Source organism: Balaenoptera borealis, assembly GCF_965194805.1.
Source record: "Balaenoptera borealis genome assembly, chromosome: 12".
Classification (NCBI taxonomy): domain Eukaryota; kingdom Metazoa; phylum Chordata; class Mammalia; order Artiodactyla; family Balaenopteridae; genus Balaenoptera; species Balaenoptera borealis.
This window is the reverse complement of record NC_138869.1, coordinates 14,749,827-14,764,764: the sequence shown is the minus strand read 5'-3', so window position 1 is coordinate 14,764,764 and position 14,938 is coordinate 14,749,827. Positions and strand designations below refer to the sequence as shown.

Genomic DNA, 14,938 nt, shown 5'->3' with positions numbered 1-14,938 from the left:
GAAGTTACATTGCTTGCCTCAGAAGGAAGGAAAAAAAGAAATATATCTTTACGGTCCAGCAGGCAATCCCATCTTTGAGAAGGTCTGGTTAATGTGTGATGCAGATGTACACTGAACACTAGGGAGAGAGGGAGGGAGGTGGCTGAAATGGACACAGAAAGAGAATTTTACGTTTAAATTTTCTTGTCCTGCCTTAAAATAAAAATTTTATTTCATCACCTCCAAGCAAGGAAGAATATGTCAAGAGCAGAAAATATGAACACATTTATGTTAAAGGTAGATGACTTCTGTAAAACTGACTTGCGTCATGGATGACTTTCACCTAGAACCTTGCTGATTCTAGGTCACTTCTGAAAATGAGAATTTAGGAAATGCTACTTTCGATATCAAAAACTATTGGTAAATATTTCTTATATTCTCCTCCTCTCACCTGCTAAATACCCATTTTGTAAAGCATTTCAAGATTTTGCATTTACCCAAGAACATAGGATAAAACTAAAACAAACTGAGCTCCTAAAGTATTGTCTTATAAGATAGTTGATCGCAATATTTGTGTTGACTTTACTGAGATACCTCCTTTTCTTTTACAGAAAATATAAACTCGGTTTGGCATTAATACCAATTATCTTTATTTAAGTCCACATTTTTCCCACAGCTGAGGTGCCGAAGGCCTATGGAAGTTGTAAATGAAGTGCCTAAGTCCCAGAGGCACCCTGAGTTATAAAGACTTTGAAATAAGAAGTCTGTGAATAACTCAAAGGTGTGGGTCCTCTAGTGGGGGGATTATTTCCCTTCGCACTACACAATAAAAAATGTAGTGTGCTTTATCTTGAAGGTAGGCGGACTAATAGACTGGAACCAAATGTGGGCCATTGGGTTTGTTCTAAGGCTTTTATCAGTTCAAATGGAGAAAGATGAAGAGGTTGTGCTTCATATTTTTGATAAATCACACACAAGTAAGTCTGCTTGGAATATGCAGTAATGCTGCTACTATCATTTTGTTTTTAAAATTAGGAAATAATTTTAAAAACAAAATGTGCTGGTTGTAATTAAAGATGAAATCTTTCCTTATACGCAAACAAAATGATTGACAGTTCACTCATCTGGGGGGGAGTCCGAATAATTGCTCTGCTGTGAACAGTAGGAGTTTATGGCCTTTGTCATACATGGTGATGCAATTTCCATAGGTCATCATTCGTTCTTTGAGTATTTTTCTTGCAACTGTTTATTGGGACTGTTCCCAGGGGTCGGTCGGCTGGTTCCCACATAAGTAAATACAGGTTTGACTGACTTGCGAAACAAGTGTCAGAGTCCTTCCTCAAGGCACAGGTTGGAAGTAGTTTCCGATTTGGCACAGGGAGTCTTGCTCCAGGACAGATTCTCTTTAACTTGCCAGAAACGTAAGTAAGCTTTTTTATTTGTTTTGAGCTGGATAGTTGCACTGAGATCACAAGGCCCTGGAGACACACTGAAGCAGAGCTTTGCAAGGGGATAAGTGTGATTATTGTTTTTGGACCTGGGAGCTGAGATCAGCTTTTGATTATTATTATTATTTTTTAGCATGACACAAGTATAATCCCAATTTACTGGCCTGTGACATCAAAAAAGATTACATGTCCTATGTTTTAAAAACAATGGTAACAAAATAATGGTTCCATTCATGTGATTGTTGGCAATTAATGCTTCTTAGACTGCCCCCCACCCCAAATATTTCTGGGAGGCCCCAAAGGGGTATTCCATGTATGATCACAAACCAAGTTGTTAGCAGAGCACTTAGCTATGTCCGCTTTGCTCTTCCTCTTTTGGTCTAGTGCCCACATAGCTGATCTTTTGCCCAAGATTTAATATGACAGGTGTCAGTGCTTATAATCAGACTTCTACTATCAAAGTCAAGGGTCATGTCTACAGACCTCAAGATATTCATTTTTTAAAATTAAAAATTGTATTGAAGTATAGCTGATTTACAATGTTGCGTTAATTTCTGCTGTACAGCAAAGTGATTCACTTATACATATATTCTTTTTTTATATTCTTTTCCATAATGGGGTGTCACAGGATGTTGAATACAGTTCCCTCTTCTCTACAGTATAGGACCTTGTTGTTTATCCATCCTGTATATATACTAGTTGGCCTCTGCTAATCCCAAACTCCCAATACTTCTCTCCTCCACTCCTTCCTCCCCCTTGGCAACCACAAGCCTGTTCTCTATGTCTGAGTCTGTTTGTTTCTGTTTTGCAGGTACTGTATGTTTGTGTTGTGTTTTAGATTCCACATATAAGTGATACCATAGAGTATTTAAGACATTTATTCTTGAGTTGTGTATTAGTTCTGATAGCAACAAATACACCTCTAAGTCTCAAAAGTTAAACACAACAAATGTTTCTCCTTCACAACAGTCTGATTTGTGCTAAGTGGCTTTCCTGGGCAGCTTTCCTCTAAACGGTGACTCAGGGATCCAGGAGTTTTCCATAGAGTGAGGCTGCCATCCGAACCAAGTGGCCTCAGAGGTTCCTACGGAAGGAAAGGGAAGCTGTATGGCCAGGCGTTGATGTGGTCTACATTATGTCCTCCCAGATTCCTTGACTCAGAACCCAGTTACATTTGTTCCAATCTAACTGCAAGGGACGCTGTAGAAATGCAGTCTTTCTGTGTGTCTTGGAGGAGAAACATGAAACATGATTAGGTAAATATGCAACACAGGGTCTACCATCGGGAACCAGTACATTTCTGAGTTTTAGGCAGAAGATGGGCGAATACAGACCCCATGCCTCCCATCCCCATGACGCTGGCCATACTGTGTCTCTACCCGGATCATGAAACAGCTTGCTTGAGCTCAGAGTCTCACTGCTGTTTCGCTTATTATTTCTGGCTCTTACATCTTTTACTCTAGAAGCTCAAACTGATTGTAGGAGTTCGATAGCATGTTCTTTTCCTAATCCTCTTCCATTCTGTCCCTAGAATTCACATTCCTAAGCTAAACTTTCTTCCTTCTTTAGTTATAAAGCCCAGATTCTTGTTAATGTTAATCTAGGCAAATACAGGAGGAAACAGTTATGGGGCAGGCTGCTTACACTAACATCATCTGAGCCAAAGCCCTGTCACCAGCAGGGCTCTGGAACACGGGGTTTACCTCGCTTACAGCTTCTTCAGAAGAGTGTGGGACTGTTGCTGTCAAGATGGAACTGCTTAGATACGGAGAGTTTGATCCGTGAAGATTGCATTCGGCATCAGTCAACCAGCTCTTGAGCAACAGTGGCTTGACGTGGTAAGAGTTCATCTTTCTTCCTGCCTACTTTTATTTATTTATTTATTTTTTAGTAAGTCTGAAGGTAGGTATTTGCTGGCATTGGCTCCAGTCCTTAATGATGCTGAGTCCATAATCTCTGGAGTTTCCTTGTCCTTCTAGCTTTTTCATCTGTGGTTGCAGAAGCCATGTGATACGGGCTATTACATCAGATTGAATGCAGAAGCAGATATGAATTATCACAGTTAGTGAAATACAAAATAGTGCCATTCTATATTTATATATTTTTGCTTTGGAAAGACATTGTTAATGCAAACATTATTTCTGTTAATAGTTAATGACTTTATTGCTATTTTTAAATAAATGAAAAATAAAAATTTTAAATGTTTCAGATTTAACTTCCAAAATAGTAAATATTTAATCCCCAAAAGGAAAAAGTTTTTGGGGAATCCTCAAGAATTATTAAAGTGGTTGAGGGTTTCTGAGACCAACACACTTGAGGAAAAGCTGCTGTATGTAATAAGCAGCTTTTGTGCTCATTGTGTATCACACCTGCTTTTCTCAGTTTATCATTTGGCTACTGTTTATTGTGTTTTTAGTTACGGGAGTTTTAGGATTTTTATGGAGTTAAATTTGTCAGTTTATTCCCTATATAATCTCCTCTGTCTTTCTACTATTCTCATGTGTTTTTTTTTTTTTTTTTGCTTAAACATTATCTTATATTTATATCTTTAGTGCTTAGACATATTAATATATGGATATCACTCTTTCCTCCCCACAGCCAGTTCAACGTATATGTCTGAACATCATATTGAATGTCATCCTTTTGTACTCTTTTCATTTGATAAATTCCAGTGTATAATCAGTATTTTAAATAACCTCTGATTTTTCCCTTAGCCTGTGGGTATTTCTCTGCTAGAACCAAACAGACAGCTCTCATTACCATAGCTTTAAAATAAGACTTTGACACCCACCTGTTCTCAAAAGCGCTCTTTCTTCATTTTCCTTTCCCCTAATTGTCCTGATTATTCTCATCTACTTATTTTTCCACATAAAATTTAGAATAACTCTGAAGTTACAAAAGATATACAGTAATACGGTGATGGGAATTGCATTGAAGAATCAACGTCTTTATATTTCTGAGTAGTCTAGTAATCCTAGCCATTAGTTTGTCTTCTTATATGTAGTCAGTAAGTTTATATATTCTTATAGGTCTTGCATTTTTGTGCTAGATTTATTTTTAGGATCTCACTGTGTTCTAACTTTCTAAGACTATATGGTTAGACACTTAAAAATCTCCATTACTGCAATGCCACAACCAACCTATTTTTAGTGTCCCTGCCATCATTCCCAGTTTTAGGAACTTTTTGGTCAGTTTCTCCTATGGGCTTTCAATTCTTCTGTCTACACTTAACATAATGTTAATCTTTCATCATCATCATCGTCATCATTTTTTTGCTATTCATCTTTTTACATTTTCTGTCATGCATTAGAAAATCTGAGAGTGAATAATATTCATCTTTCTAACATAAATTTTCAGAAAATATTTTCAAAATGAACTACTATTTCCCTATATCCCAAGGTATCTCTATTTCTGGGATCTGACTTTTTTTCCTTCCCCCAGCTTCCCAATAGAGTTTTGAGGCAGTTCTTTTCCTTTTCATTCTAGAGTTCCTTAAGGTTGGATTGCTCCAAAGGGAACTGAGCAGCTATACTGGGTGCAATGGATGATGTGAACTTTATGGACTTTCCTGGAGTGAAAGGGAAGTAGATGATATAGCAAAACTGGTACAGAACTTCAAAAATTATTTTCTTAGTTGTCACACATCATGCAAAATTGTCTGGCCTATACTACTGGATTATCCAGCCCTTTTGGAGAATATGTAAATTTAGATACTTTACCAAAAACTTCAGATGTTATTTGAGCTTTATAAGTTGCCCTGAAAGAAATACTTAATTTTTAAGGTTAGTTCTCTTGCTTATGGGACAAAGAAAGCAGCATATATTTTTGAACCCTTTATCATTATTATAATGTTCATAGCAAGCAACATGAGGTCTTTCATTTAACTATTTTACTCGATTAATGTTAAAAACAAAACAACAGCCCAAACTGGAGTCACTTATGCTAAAAGCCCCACATCACCAAAGTGGGACTTGACTTAAAATGATAGTTTCAGCTTTCTCAGAAATACACTCTTAAGGCAATCAATCAGGGTAATCTGTATGATAGAGGCCTGCCATCCCATAAAGGAAAGAAACTTTGCAATAACCAACTCCAGCTCCTTTTTTTTTGCCTAGTACAACTTCCTTGTTCCTGCTCCCTTCTGTCTGTAAAATTCTTTCATTTTGTACGGTTCCCCAGAGCTTTTCTCTAGTTGCTAGATTGGATGCTGCCCAATATATGAATCATTTAGTACAGCCTGTAAGGTCTTTAAATTTTACTCGGTTGGATTTTTTTGGTTAACAGTTTGAAGGTGCTGATGGGATCCAAAGAAGACTTCTCTGACAGCTTTGGCGACAACAAGAAACACAGCTGTTGGTCCCCACAAACTCTTTCAGTTCTCTTTTTCATGATTCTCAAGGGCCAGGGTCCAGTTCCTCTCAAATCCAAGTTCTGCCCTCGTTGCATTGAGCTCCCAATCTAACTGGCCTTACAGTCCGGGGTTAATCGGTTAGCCTAGACTGCTGGGAGGCTCTGACAGAGCACTCCTCCTTAGCCCTTGGTTAGTGCATGGTCCCAGGCCAGAGTTTAATGGATCACCTTGAGCGGGCCGATGGTTCTAACTGGACCCTGAGTCTTTAGCCCTTGGTTAGTTGGAGTCTGCATTTGTTGGGGTCTGTTGGTTTAGTCTGTAGTTCCATTTTGGAAATGGCTGGCGTTGTGCACCTAAGGCCTTTTCTTGGCCAGTCTGCAGTAACATCTCTTGGATTAATGCTGATGTCCACAGTTCTATTTCCTTGATTACTGCTGTTTTCTGCTAACGTGCACATGAGGTAAAGGAATAACATATCTATCTATCAATATAATAACGGGACTCTTGGAAGCCAAAGCTGCACAATTGGTAGTCATGGATCGAGCTCTTAAAAGCTCTTAGGGTACTTACCTAACTTTAAGACTCCCGTACTAGGATAAGTTGGTCCCGGAATGGGTTAGGTTGACACGAGGTCACTCGCCAACCTCAAGAAAATTTCCACGCAGTGAGGTACACTGTAAAATACCACAGGGCACATCCCTCTTAGGTATTAAATATCCTCATGTTTCGAATTGAGCACACCACCTTCTTGCACAACTGCTCATTTTAGTGAACTGTGGCCCTTAAACTGTAAATCTCTTCAGAAACGGCAAAATCTTACAAAGACAACCTAGAATTACAATGGCCATTTGGGAGAATGTTCCAATTAGATAAGATTTTTCATTAAAGAAGTACATATGAAAGCAGGGGCTCCCAGGTCAAACAAACAGAAGGCGATACTTATTTTACTTGGTGTGCAGAAGCCTCTGAAAGTCTTCAAGATTCCAAAGTAGCTTCATTGATTCATTATAAAAGCCTGATGAAAAATTAAAGACACAAGAGGTACCTAAAAGAAAAGACTGTAAGACTGACGTGACTTCTCCTACTCCCCTCTAGCCTCCTTTACCTGAGAACTCACAGTCTACTAATCCTGTGCCTGAATTGCCTTTCCACTCTGAAGAGACTGTAAGCAAAAGATGGCCACGTTGGTAGCCTTACAAAAACCCGCATATCTACCCTTGAACGAGGACCTCCATATGGACTCCTCCTAGGGTTGATGGGAATCTGAGAAATTCTCTGGTAAACTGCTAGCAATTATTCCTGTAAACGACTAAGAGGAAACTAAAATGAAAATTAATGGAAAACCTTGGGAAATTCTGGTAGCTATCTGTGTTCCACGCCATAGTTTAAAGCCCACTCGCTCTGGAGCCTGCAGATGGGGACCTGGGAAAACTGGCAGAAGCCTGTGACGGGTGAGAACCCTTACCAGAGTCAGCGCTCCTGAATCTCGGTAGTACGCAGTCATGAGATGAAGGTAAATTTTCATGTCGTCTCCCCTTTAACAAATCCAGCTCTATTTGTTATTGACACTTTCTCACCCAGGGACATCTACTGCCATCTTATTTGTCTCATTTTATGTCCTGAGGGGAACTGGTCTAAGTCCGTCTGTCTTTCTTTGGCTGTCTTTGGGAGTAGCTCTGGATCTTGGGAGGGTAGTATCTTCTGCACCCTCTATGGGGACACCTCCTGCATCCATGGAGTTGTTCAGTATTGCCAGGAATATTTACTATTTGTCCCAGCTGAAACCTGACAAGACATCTGAAATGATTTTTTTTTTTTTTTTTTAAGTAGCTCTGTGGTTAAAAGCATGTTAGGAACTTTTTTTTAGGGCTTCTCCCCTAAACTAAAATGAACCTATGTATCCAGAGGGAAAGAAAAACATTGCAAAGATGAGCAGTTTTAAATCTAGAACATAGGAATCTTTTGATTTCCATCCTTAGTTGAAGATCTTATCCCTGACATAAAGAAGCAAGTTGGAGATAATGTAGTTGGATGGCTGGGTGAGCCTTTGAGGTCATTCAGGTTGCAACCCGAGTCTATGAGGAATTAAAAACAACCGTGTTGGTTTTGTAAAATGAGTCTTGACAAGACTCCATGCATCTCCCGAAGCAATTCAAAACCCACCTATCCTTTTTTACCAATCCACAAGCCTCCCCTCAAGAGGCTTGTAGATGTAAAAGATCTGGACATAGGGAACAAAAGTCCTTGGTGAAACTCGCAGTCTTTCTCTGTGCCTTTTGGGATGTAACTATTCTACCTAGGCTTCTATAGGAACCAAGCTAATTCTTATTAAAAGCAAAAAACCTAGCTATTTTAAAACTAGGCCCCTGAAAAACCTCTACCACAAATATTAGTGAGAAGTTTCAGCCATCTGAGCAGGTAACCTTATTACATATGTCAGAAACACAATTTAGATCCAACTGTTCTTTTATAAACTAGTTCTTTTATAAGCATTATCATACTCATCTCCTATCTAAAATTTTAAAACAAAAGCTATATAAGACCTCTGTGCCTGGCTGTAGGTCTATGTATATGTTACAGATGTGCGATCTTTATCTACTTCTAGATAGTATTGCCAAAATTAATTTGTAAAGAGCTTTATTTACTTGACTTAAAGACAAAGACTGTATAAATTAAATATACTTTCAGAAATAAAAACTAATAAAATGTTTTTCAAGTTCACATGACCTAGGATAATCTTCAGTAAGCAAAGTAAACAAAAGCTAGTTTAAGTTTGTTGGTTTAAAAAAAGCAGGCATTTTTTTACAGTTATCAGCATTAAATATTAAATGAAGACTTTCATTCTACCTAGGTTTACTAAAAGTAAAATAAGCTCATGTCATCTCACTATAGAACCTGTCAGCAAGAGAGGTAACTTAAGATGATAGTTAGTGGCTTAATGTCTCATGAAATTTTCAAGAGTAATCTAAACGTAATTGTTAACAAGTAAATTAAATAGATGTAAGAAAGATAGAAGTTTATAAATAACTTTTCAACAATAATTATGCTTTATGATATATCTACTTAAAAATAATTTCCAAAATCTTTTTGGTAACTTGAAACTTTACAGTTACAGTTACACTGAGATAAAGTAAATGATAGGTATTTACTGAATATCTTGATCATTTCCAAATAAGATAAACTACTGAAACATTAACTACTTAGCATAAGTTTATTTACTTTTGGATTCATTTTAGTGGAACTAAAGATATTTGGGTCTTTTAGTAAACTGTTTTTTTTTTCTGTCACACTGAAAAATTTACTATGAGAAATATACTTCTAGAAATTATGATATCTATTAATAAATTTTCTGATCCAGAATGCTAGTATAACAGTTCACAATTGCTTTTTAGTTTTCACTAGGGATTAAGGATTCTAAGGTTTAAGAATTCTAATCAATAGGGAGGAGACAAGATGGCAGAGTGGAAGGACTTGAGCTCACCTTCCCTCATGAAAACACCAAAATCACAACTAACTGCTGAACAACCCTCAACAAAAAAGACTAAAACCTACCAGAAAAGATCCCCTACATCCAAAGACAAAGCAGCAGCCACAACAAGAAGGTAGGAGGTGCATTTCCACTATATAATCAAATTCCATACACGCCAGGTGGGCGACACACAAACTGGAAAACAATGATATCACAGTGGTTCTCTCACAGGAGTGAGAGTTCTGAGCCCCACATCGGACTCCCCAGCCTGAGGGTCTGCCATCGAGAGGAGGAGCCCCCAGAGCATTTGGCTTAGAAGGCCAGTGGGGCTTGAATGCAGGAACGCCACAGGACTCAGGGGAAAATAGAGACTCCACTCTTGGAGGGTGCACACAAGTTTTCATGTGCGCTGGGACCCAGTGCAAAGCAGTGACTACATAAGAGCCGGGCCAGACCTACCTGTGGGTCTTGGAGGGTCTCCTGGGGAGGCAGGGGTCGGCTGTGGCTCACTGTGGAGGCAAAGACACTGGTGGCACAGGCGCCAGGGATTGAGCTCTCCCAGAAGTTGCCATTTTGGCACAGAGACCTAGAAGAAACGAACAAATTCTTAGAAAGGTACAATCTCCCAAGACTGAACCAGGAAGAAATAGAAAATATGAACAGATCAATCACAAGTACTGAAATTGAAACTGTGATTTAAAAACTTACAGCAAACAGAAAGTACAGGATCAGGTGGCTTCACAGGCAAATTCTATCAACCATTTACAGAAGAGTTAACACCTATCCTTCTGAAATTAGTCCAAGTAACTGCAGAGGAAGGAACACTCCCAAACTCATTCTACGAGGCCACCATGATCCTGATACCAAAACCAGACAAAGATACTGCAAAAAAAGAAAACTACAGGCCAGTATCACTAATGAACATAGATGCAAAAATCCACAACTAAATACTAGCAAACGGAATCCAACAACACATTAAAAGGATCATACACCATGATCAAGTGGGATTTATCCCAGGGATGCAAGGATTTTTCAATATCCGCAAATCAATCAGTGTGATAACACCACATCAACAAATTGAAGAATAAAAACCACATGGTCATCTCGATAGGTGCAGAAAAAGCTTTTGACAAAATTCAACACCCATTTATGATAAAAACTCTCTAGCAAGTGGCCACAGAGGGAAGCTACCTCAACATAATAAAGGCCATATACGACAGACCCACAGCAAACATCATTCTCAATGGTGAAAAACTGAAAGCATTTCCTCTAAAACCAGGGACAAGACAAGGTCCCTGACACTCTCACCACTATTATTCAACATAGTTTTGGAAGTTTTAGCCACAACAATCAGAGAAGAAGAAGAACTAGAAGGAATCCAAATCAGAAAAGAAGAAGCAAAACTGTCACTGTTTGCAGATGACATGATACTATATACATAGAGAATCCTAAAGATGCCACCAGAAAACTACTAGAGCTCATCAATGAATTTGGTAAAAGTTAGGATACAAAATTAATACACAGAAACCTCTTGCATTTCTATACACTCACAATGAAAGATATATGTGGAATGTAAGAAAAACGATACAGATGGACCAATTTACAAAACAGAAACAAACTCACAAACTTAGAAAATCAACTTATGCTTACCACAGGGGAAAAGGTGGTGAGAGGAGGGATAAATTAGGAGTTTGGGATTAACATATATACACTACTCTATATAAAATAGATAATCAACAAGGACCTACTGTATAGCACAGGGAACTCTACACAATACTGTGTAATAACCTATGGGAAAAGAGTCTGAAAAAGAATGGATCTATGTGTACCACTAAATCACTTTGCTGTACACCTGAAACTAACGCAATATTGTAAAATCAACTATACTCCCATATAAAATAAAAAGTAAATTTAAAAATAAAGGTATAACTCATCAAAAATAAATAGTTTACTGTGAAAAAAACTACTTAGAAATAATAAGGGTGAAAGGAAACAACTGTGTATGTTAAGTGGGCAAGGAAAGTAAAATAAGTGGTGGCTGCAAAATGAGAAAATAACAAAAGGCACAGGACAAAATCTGAATGGAGATAAAAATAGTGTAGAAAGTTTGTGCAAAAGCCAGCCTGGGAAAGGAATTTTATGTGTGGTCAAGCTGGCTAAGATCGGGATCGATTTATTTTTTAAAAATGAGTTTTAATATCAAAAGCACATCAATACCAAATTAGAATTTGGTTTTCTGTTAAAAAGAAAAAGTTTTCTTAGACTTCTGACCTGCTTTCAATAACAGATTGTAAAACTTTCCTTACCTTTAAGTAATCTGCCTGGACTTTGTATCTTACCCAGATTTACTGTGCTTTGTGTTGTCTTTATCAGGTCTTTGATTACTTAAGAAAACTGGATCTTCTCAATATTACAACAGGTGAAGTTTAATTCACAACTGTGTTCACAACTTCTATTGTCACTCTGGTTAAATATATAATGAAGTATTATTTCATAATGATCAGTAATCCTATCTAATCAAATATTCAAACCTTTTGACGTTCCCGAAATTTTAAACATGAGATAGGTATGATAATACAAAACTTAGTAGTTTATAAAAGAACAGTTGGATCTAAATTATCTTTCTGAGAGATGGAATAAGTTAAGATTACCCGCTCAGATGGCTTAAAATTTTTCACTAGTGTTTGCGGTAAAGCAAATTCTAAATTTTTGACTTCAAACTAATTTTGAGATTTCCCAGTGCACCCCTGGAAAATCTCAAAGGGTTTGTCTCTGGTAAAATATTAAAATAATTAAGTTTATTTATTAAATTATATGGGAAGTATTATCAAATAAAATGATGCTAAAACGTCTTAGGTTTTATTTGTATGGATGCATGTTATTAATAAAAGTGTTCTAGAAACTGTACAAGATTCCTAGAAATCTGAAATATCCTGATATACTATCAGTCATAACTGAAGTTGTTATCTTAAAATGTATATCACAGAAATAACCAAATTTTCTTGTCAATTCTGTAACCATGAGCCTTTTAAGTCTTTTGTTATTGACATGCAGTTACTGTTTTACTTTGATGCTTTTGCAAAACTGAAATTCACGAAACGGACCCTACTAAGTACTCCTGACACCACTGCCAAATTACAAGGTGTTAAACCTTAGATGCATATTGAACAACTGATGAAGGCTCCACCTGACATCTGATTTTGAGGTCTCCAGACTTTGCACAGAATCAGATAACTGACAGGGAAGAGAAATAGCTAACATAGAGGAAGACTGCTTCCTCCCAAGACTGTGGCTCACGAATATTTCTTTTCATTCCTCCTCCTTTCTCTGACCGTTCTTTTCCTAATGCTTACACTAGGAAGGTTTCATGATTATTTTGTTTACCTTTTGCCTTGCTCTGATCTGAAAAGATAATTTCATTGTTCATATATCTCAGGCCATTGCGAAGGTGGGTAAACCAACCTCCGGACGACTGTTGGATTTGCCACAATGCCGGTGACGGTAGTCTTGCCCGTCACAAAGTTCTCCTTGATTTCCAGTGCCTCGGTTTCCCCGAAATAAACAGCCTCCTCTCTTTTGTATCAGACTCCCTGACTCTGGGCATCCATTTCCCTGTCTCTGCTTAGCAGCCCCAAACCCTGGGAACCTTGTGTCTAGGCTTTCTACAAACCTCCCGTGTGGTCTACAGAACCTCAAATTTTACTGGCCTCCATGGCTGTCATCTTTCCAGTCCTGAGCCACAGACTCGAAAGCAGAGTACCAGGGGACATTCATAATTCAAACTTTGCTTCCTTTGGCAGATCCCTATTCCCCTGGCTAGGAGTAAGTGAAAATAAGGCTGTGATCAGGAATCTCTCCTTAACTCTTGGGGATACTGCAGAATCTACGGCTAAAGCAAAAGCCCTAGACTCTGTGGCCAAAGTCGTTCTTAATAGTAAGATAACCTTTGATTATCTTTTTCAGCTGAGCCAGGAGGTGTTTGTGCCATGGCCATCTACCACTTGCTGCACTTGGATTGACACCTCTAGGGAAGATGACACTCAGCTACAATAAGATCACTGAATAAGCCAGTTGGCTTGAAAAAGTGACTCCTTCATTTGGGTCTTTCTTTGACATATTTGATTCTGAGTGGTTTGGGTCTTGGGGACCCATACCCGAAGTACAGTCCAGACATTGGGAATTATCCTGCTTAGAATGATCAAAGCAGTCTCCCTGGTGCACTGTATTCTCTCAAAAGCTTTAAATGCATGTTCACAGCTGATAATCACCAAATAAATAATCACCGTAAGACCAGAACTTCAGAAAAGGAATGAGAATGACTAACTTAAAGACTGTGAACCTGACCCTGTGACCTGTGAATGCCACTCAGAGACTCAGCAAGAAACTGTGAGAACTCCAGAGCAGTAGCTGGTCATAGTGCTGATGCCTTAAATTTTGATCACATCTCTCAGTTAATCTGAGAGTCTGGTCAAAAGTGGGCAGCGGGGCGGGGGTTGAGGGGGAGGATTGTTACAAACAACAGAATCAAAATGGAGTCACTGACGCTAAGCCCCATGTCACCACACTGAGACAATCACAGCTCTGGCTTTCTCAGAAATAAATCTTAAACCAGTGCCTCAAAAATCTCCTGATTGGCACTAGTAGGTAATCTGCTGGATAGACCCCCTACCATCCCCTAAAGCACTGTAACCTTACAATGACCAGCCTGATATTCTGCCTAGTGTAACTGCCTCCTTCCTGTTTCCTGTGCTTGTAAAAGTTTTTCATTTAGCACAGCTCCTCAGAGCTCCTTTTCATCTGTTAGACTGGATGCTGTTTGATCATGAATCATTAAAGCCACTAAGATTTAAACATTGACTCAGTTTTGTTTTTTTAACATTAAGAATCCATGATGGAGGAAGTACTACTCAGTAATAAGGGGTCATGTTAGGAACAAAGAATTTAAGTAAAAGTATTTTTAAAATAGACATATGGCTGCAGAAAATAATCTTGTCCCTTCTAAATCACTGTGACTTGGAGAAACATCCAAAGGATACTCCAAAAGAAGGAACTTCTCATTATGATGGGTAAAAGTAATAAAGAATATTAAATTTTATTTGGGATTCTCTACTTTCAAAAGTAGGGACTGGCATACTTTTAAAGTTTCTATCAAACAGGCCACTTTTAAAGTTAGAGCTTAAAGACAAACAATTATTTTTAAAGTTCACTCATTTTCTAAATAAATGACATTACACATTATATAAAGATATATATACTAGTACAATGAGAAATTTACCATTCTCAGGAAAGTTAAGAGGTTTAGGTACATTAGTTCCTTGGAAACAGAATATTCAACTTCCATAATTAAAAAGAAATCCAACTCTGAGGTCTATTTATTATAGAAAAATTGATTCATAACTGTAAGTGAAATTTGTATTTCATTAAACAGATTTTCCAAAGAATTGATTATTGTTCTAATGGCCCTGTTTACTTAAACAATTAAATTAGCATTTAATGAGAAAGAAAAGTTGTAGCCAATTAAAGACCAAAGTAATACAAACACTACATTTTCTAGCAATTAATTGATAACTTGCTTGCTATGGGCTATCTAACAATTAACCAGGGGAACATTTCTAGGAAATAGAAAGCGTTAATGCAAATGTGTTCTGGATTTGTTTCAAATCCATTTACCATATTATCTAATGTGGCATA

The 14,938-nt window shown here is 37.8% G+C and overlaps 1 long non-coding RNA gene across 7 annotated transcripts in view; it reads left to right on the top strand.

The window, feature by feature from the left end:
* LOC309608144 overlaps positions 1 to 14,098 on the top strand; it is a 194,489-nt gene extending 180,391 nt beyond the window's left edge. For 4 of the 7 annotated variants that reach the window (XR_014232683.1, XR_014232684.1, XR_014232685.1 and 1 more), the window contains 3 exons: positions 3,142 to 3,265; positions 7,163 to 7,291; positions 13,211 to 14,098. This is a non-coding gene — a long non-coding RNA (uncharacterized lncRNA). Of the gene's footprint in view, positions 1 to 3,141; positions 3,266 to 5,711; positions 5,784 to 7,140; positions 7,292 to 13,210 lie in introns of all 7 variants that reach the window. The other 3 variants (XR_014232688.1, XR_014232689.1, XR_014232687.1) reach the window with 3 other exon arrangements.
* Positions 14,099 to 14,938: the final 840 nt, after the last annotated feature.